Source organism: Nerophis lumbriciformis, linkage group LG01, assembly GCF_033978685.3.
Source record: "Nerophis lumbriciformis linkage group LG01, RoL_Nlum_v2.1, whole genome shotgun sequence".
Lineage (NCBI taxonomy): Eukaryota > Metazoa > Chordata > Actinopteri > Syngnathiformes > Syngnathidae > Nerophis > Nerophis lumbriciformis.
The window spans coordinates 1,525,743-1,532,866 of NC_084548.2; positions in this window are offsets into that span (position 1 = coordinate 1,525,743).

A 7,124-nucleotide genomic window follows, 5' to 3' on the forward strand; every position below is an offset into this window, starting at 1 on the left:
CCATTGCGCCTGCGCTTTCAAAATAAGAGTCTCCGAAAGCCAGCGCAAACAAGCTAGCAAGCTACGGAGTTTGCCGCCAATGTATGTATTTGTAAAGTGTATAAAAACGAATATGGAAGCTGGACAAATAAGATGCCAAAAACCAACCACTTTCATGTGGTATTAGACAGAAAGGAGGAACTTTTTTCCTCCTCCATTTGAAAACGTGGACGTTATCATCACTACTGTCTGATTACAATCAATGCAAGTCATCAGAATCAGGTAATACACCAACTTATATTCTTGTCTTCATGAAAGAAAGGAATCTATATGTTAAACATGCATGTATATTCATTAAAACACCTTTAACATGTAAACAAAAACGGCAAAATAAATAAATATAAATTATATACTGTATATATCAATGTATGTATATATATATGTGTATATATATATATGTATATATATATATATATATATATATATATATATATATGTGTGTGTGTGTGTATATATATATCTATATATATATATATATATATATATATATATATATATATATATATATATGTGTGTGTATATGTTACTCATCAGTTACTCAGTACTTGAGTAGTTTTTTCACAACATACTTTTTACTTTTACTCAAGTAAATATTTGGGTGACTACTCCTTACTTTTACTTGAGTAATAAATCTCTAAAGTAACAGTACTCTTACTTGAGTACAATTTCTGGCTACTCTACCCACCTCTGATTATGAGACTGTGGTGTGGCTAGAGATATTGGCCCCGAAGTCATTGAACAAGTACAGGAACAGCTAGTCTGCTGGAGTAGACTACAGTCATACAGTAACAAGCAATTACACCTCTATTACACTTAAATACCATTGATCAAATATATTTACCCCATCAACACTTACCAGTCCTTGGGCTCAAATACTAGTGTGGCCTCAATAGCCCTGCTGTAGTGTGTAGCATGCTGGGAATTATCTGGGCATGTGATGGAGGAATGCACTGTGCAGGGTTGAAATTCTACTGAATTTGCATTAAATCAGGTTGTTTTAGCTAATAATCATGCTGCAAGATCCAGCATGTGGCATTCAATGTTTATTCCCATTAATTTCCCATAAATTCCTGTTAAATCCTGTTAATCCTCATATATTCCCGTTAATTCCCATGGAAAGTCTCCAATTTTGAATATTCACTGAATTTTGCATCCCTATTTGCAGCAGTGATTTAGGGGAATTTGGTTCATTTACTCTTTCAATTTCTATTCCGTCTATTTGTATTTGTGTTTGACTTTCTCTTCTACTGTTACCAAATAGCATTATTTTAGTTTTACTGAGATTCAACGATAGTCTGTTTTTGTCAAACCATCTTTTTAATTTGTTCATTTCTTCTGTTAGTATTTGTAGTATCTTCTGTGTGTTCTCTCCTGAACAAAACGCTGTTGTATCATCCGCAAATAATACTAACTTTAAATCTTTTGTAACTTCACAAATGTCATTTATATATAGATTCAGGCCCGGCCCTAACCAATCTGGCGCCCTAGGCAAGATTTTAGGTGGCGCCCCCCCACATCGGCAGTGAAGTGTATATACTCACAAGAAACCGAATAGCTTTGTCTTTGACCTTTTTTTTTTTTACTTACAAGTATACCTAATATATAAAGGGGTGGAAAAGTGACGATTACCTGCAGGGCAAACATTAGCTAACCAGAAGGCAATAACAATGTAAACAAAAACACCTGCTTAAAAGATCTAATACAAATGTCCCTGAGGAATGTAAGGTGGGAGTACTGTAATTACCTAACGTTACATTATTATTTTCCATAACAATTTAGCCCCCTCCACAATATTAACCCGACGTTAAAACAGAACTAGCTATTTATTGATTAGCAATTGCCGAATCATGTAACATTAGCTTTATGCTAAAAAGCCAGGTTACTATCACATTCTGCAACAGACAAATAATTTCATGTAGGCTAACGTTACCTACCTGCTACCTCTGTCTTTTCTTGTTTCTCCTCCTCTTCTTTTCTCTTTTTTCTTCCCTGGGCACCTGACAGTTTTGGCCGTTTTGACATCTTGTGTTGATTTTTTGATGTGGTGACGTCCAAAAAGAGTCATGATACGGGAAGGGGAGGGGGGCGCACCGTGCGGGGGGAAGGGGGCGGCGTAATGTTGTAACAAATAATATTTCTATTAAATAGGCTTTAATTTGAATTTTAATTAACGTGGGATTATTTTTTGTATTTAGAAATAATAGTACCAACTTTTTTTTCTTTTTTTTTTTCTCCAACATTTGTGGCACTGGCGTGGCGCCCCCTGATGGACGGCGCCCTTAGCATTTGCCTATACGGCCTATGCCACGGGCCGGCCCTGTATAGACTGAATAATTTAGGTCCTAGTATTGATCCCTGAGGTACACCACAGGATATATTTAGCGTTGTAGAGGTGTGTTCGCCTAGTTTCACGTATTGTTTCCTGTTCATTAGATCACTTCTGATCCAGTTTAAGACTAACCCTCTGATGCCATATCGTTCTAGTTTTTTGATGAAAATATTGTGATTAATTGTGTCAAATGCTTTAGTTAGATCCATAAAAACTGCGGCTTGTGATTACTTATGGAGTATATTGTGAATACATTGAGAACAGGAAGTGAACAAAAGTTTTAGCAACTGTTATGTTAAAGAAAAGGGGTAGGATTAAATAAGCTCTGCTTCTTCCTACTCCTTTTCGAACATGTTGAATAGAGAAACTGGAGATTGTGATGTATCATGTTGTATGATTGCATGTTCGAAATAAACTCAAACTCAAACTCAAGAACACAAACAAAAATATAAAAGGAAAAATATTGGCAGGTCAATTTAAAAAAAAATGAAACCTTACTAGAGTAAGACCATCAAAAGTTCTTCATTCAGTTGAGTAGTGTTGACACTTTGACCGATATTTGTGAATAGGTCTCAAACTTGCTGTTTTTGTACAGTACTGTACCACTTTAGCCTTATTCCCACCAAACAGAACTGTGTGGGTGAGAATCTATTTGGAATTGCCAATCATTAAGTTCCAACTACAGCTGGGCATAATGACGGATTAGCCGAATAACTGATGTTGCATTCAATGTTTATTAGGGCCCGCATGGCCCATTGCATAAGGACTCCCAAAGGGAGTCCTTATGCAATGGGACATAAGGACCTATTGAATTTGTAACGTTTTATTCTTTATTATTATTCTTCTTCCGCAACTTTGCGCTGCAATTTGACCCCCTTAACATGCTTCAAAACTCACCAAATTTTTCACACACATCAGTAATATACGGCAAAACTTTTTATCAAAAAAGCAAACCCCAAAACTCAAAATTGCGCTCTAGCGCCCCCTAGGAAAAAAAAACTAGACTGCCTGTAACTCCCACTAGGAAGGTCGGAGAGACATGAAACAAAAACCTCTGTGTAGGTCTGACTTAGACCTAGATTTCATAATGGTACATCTTCGGGCAAAAATCAACAGGAAGTTGGCAATTCCCCCTTCAAGACAAAAAAGTACTAAAAACAGTCACTTTTGCCTCTTTGAGCTGTAATTTAACCCTCTTAACATGCTTCAAAACTCACCGAACTGAACACACACATCAGGACTGGCTAAAATTGGGATCTAATAAAAAAACCTAACCCCAAATCTCAAATAAAACGCAGAAAAAACTGCTCCTCGGAAGAAAAAAATGACAAAACTGCCTGTAACTCCCACTGGGAAGGTCGGAGAGACATGAAACAAAAACCTCTATGTAGGTCTCACTTAGACCTACATTTCATAAATTGACAACCCCCAGCAAAAATCAACAGGAAGTTTGCTATTCCCCCTTCAAAACAACATTTTTGTAAAAACCGGTCACCTTTCTTCAAACATTATCTCCTCTGAGCGGGTTTGTTGTTTCGGCTTCAAACTCACACAGGAGAGAGATTGAACCCATCCATCCATCCATTTTCTACCGCTTATTCCCTTTGGGGTCGCGGGGGGCGCTGGAGCCTATCTCAGCTACAATCGGGAGGAAGGCGGGGTACACCCTGGACAAGTCGCCACCTCATCGCAGGGCCAACACAGATAGACAGACAACATTCGCACTCACATCCACACACTAGGGCCAATTTAGTGTTGCCAATCAACTTATCCCCAGCCCTTCTGATTAAAAGTCGACGAAAGAGTTTTGATACCTGCTCCGGTTTTGATTTTATGACCCTTCAAAGAACCTCTGCGCTGATGCTGCTGTTTTTTAAGATGGCTGCTTAAAAGCAGGCAGCACCAGCGTGCCCACACTATGCAGACAAGGTAGGTACACTAAACAAAAGTTTTGGGACAATTCGGACTAAAAGTAGATAAAAGTATTGGGACACTTATGACTACCACTGGACAAAAGTATTGGGACACATAGCATGAAAACTGGACAAAAGTATTGGGACAATTCGGACTAAAAGTAGACAAAAGTATTGGGACACTTATGACTACCACTGGACAAAAGTATTGGGACACTTATGACGAAAAACTGGACAAAAGTATTGGGACACTTACACTGCACAAAAGTATTGGGACACTTAGGAATACCACTGAACAAAAGTATTGGGACACTTAGGACGAAAACTGGACAAAAGTATTGGGACACTTACACTGGACAAAAGTATTGGGACACTTAGGACTACAACTTGACAAATGTATTGGGACACTTAGGACTACAACTTGACAAAAGTATTGGGACACGTACTACTAAAACTGGACAAAAGTATTGGGACACTTAGGACTAGCACCTGCCAAATACGCGGGCCCGACCAATGCTGCTTGCAGCTTTAATTCCCATAAATTCCTGTTAATTCCCATGTATTCCCATGGAAAGTTTCCAACTTTGAATATTCCCGGAATTTTGCAACCCTACTGTCAAGTAAACAGAAACATATCAGTTGGGTTGGTGATGTTTCACTTGACACTTATTAAAACTGGGCCGCAGCTGTCGGCATTGAAACATGAAAGTGGAAAAATGCCATCAGTTCACAGGAAACCCCCTCAGGATGACATCTTGTAATGTTTTTACAGTGTTTTTTTTCTTTCTTTCTTTTTAACAACTGACACATTGCCAGAGGTGGGTAGAGTAGCCAGAAATTGTACTCAAGTAAGAGTACTGTTACTTTAGAGATTTATTACTCAAGTAAAAGTAAGGAGTAGTCACCCAAATATTTACTTGAGTAAAAGTAAAAAGTATGTTGTGAAAAAACTACTCAAGTACTGAGTAACTGATGAGTAACATACACACTCATATCATATATATATATATATATATATATATATATATATATATATATATACATACACACATATATATATATATACACACATATATATATATATATATATATACACACATTTATATATATACATATACATATATATATATATATATATATATATATATATATATATATATATATATATATATATATATACACATATATTTATATATACAGTATATAATTTATATTTATTTATTTTGCCGTTTTTGTTTACATGTTAAAGGTGTTTTAATGAATATACATGCATGTTTAACACATATAGATTCCTTTCTTTAATGAAGACTAGAATATAAGTTGGTGTATTACCTGATTCTGATGACTTGCATTGATTGTAATCAGACAGTCGTGCTGATAGCGTCCACGTTTTCAAATGGAGGAGAAAAAAAGTTCCTCCTTTCTGTCTAATACCACATGAAAGTGGTTGGTTTTTGGCATCTTATTTGTCCAGCTTCCATATTCGTTTTTATACACTTTACAAGAAATACATTGGCGGCAAACTCCGTAGCTTGCTAGCTTGTTTGCGCTGGCTTTCGGAGACTCTTGTTTTGAAAGCGCAGGCGCGATGGAGCGGCACTTTTATTGTGAAGACAGGAACTGTGCAGTCAGTCTTTAGGCTTTTGACGGGATGTACGGTTGAAATAAAAAAAGGGTCTTTTTTCCTTCACACTTTTGATTGATTGATTGAAACTTTTATTAGTAGATTGCACAGTACAGTACATATTCCGTACAATTGACCACTAAATGGTAACACCCCAATAAGTTTTTCAACTTGTTTAAGTCAGGTCATGTGACCACCTGGCTCTGTTTGATTGGTCCAACGTCACCAGTGACTGCATCTGATTGGTGGAACGAAGTGAAACGTCACCAGTAAGGCAGGCACTTTGAAGGTCTGTCTGACAGACCAAAACAAACAAAGCGTGCATTAACAGATCGATAAAAATTAGTAGCGAGTAGCGAGCTGAATGTAGATAAAAGTAGCGGAGTAAAAGTAGCGTTTCTTCTCTATAAATATACTCAAGTAAAAGTAAAAGTATGTTGCATTAAAACTACTCTTAGAAGTACAATTTATCCCAAAAGTTACTCAAGTAGATGTAACGTAGTAAATGTAGCGCGTTACTACCCACCTCTGCACATTGCACACAGTCTCCACACGCCTGTGGTGACAGCACTTTTTCCCAGCAGTGTTCTAAACCGTTAAATCGTGTAGCAAAGTGCAGGGCAGGTGTCGGAAGAACACGCGGAGAGCTGCATCCGTTCATCGACTTTGTCGTGTTCATTTATTTGTTTATTTTCAACAAGACGTCTCGCTGACTCGGGTTTCCACCGCAATGTCTGAGATAAAAAAAAAAAATGTTTGTCCCCGCCCCTCGCAAACCAGTTAGCCAGCTGTTTCTTTTTTGTGTGTTCTGCCTGGAGAAGAACACGCCTGTGTAGGATTACAATGCAATACAAGTCAGCTCGTCCTGTGCCAGGCGACGATGACTGCATGCTAACCCCGCACGGTGCCCTGTGTGTGTGTGTGTGTGTGTGTGTGTGTTTGCAAGCATGTGTGTGTGTGTGGAAAAAGTCGGTGAGGTCATGGCCATGACTTACAGCATCTGGTTACATGTGTGCAAGCCTACACAGGGCAACTGACACAGGCTCTTTCTCCATTGTCTCCCTCTTGAATTTGCTTTCCTCAGTTCACACAGTCCATTGTTAGAGTCGTTTAGTCATTAAGTGGCGTTATCCTGGTCGTGTGTATTAAGTATTGCGGAAGCACAATTTATAGGCCTGGGGATTTTACAAAAATAATTGAAATTAAAGCTGCAAGCAGC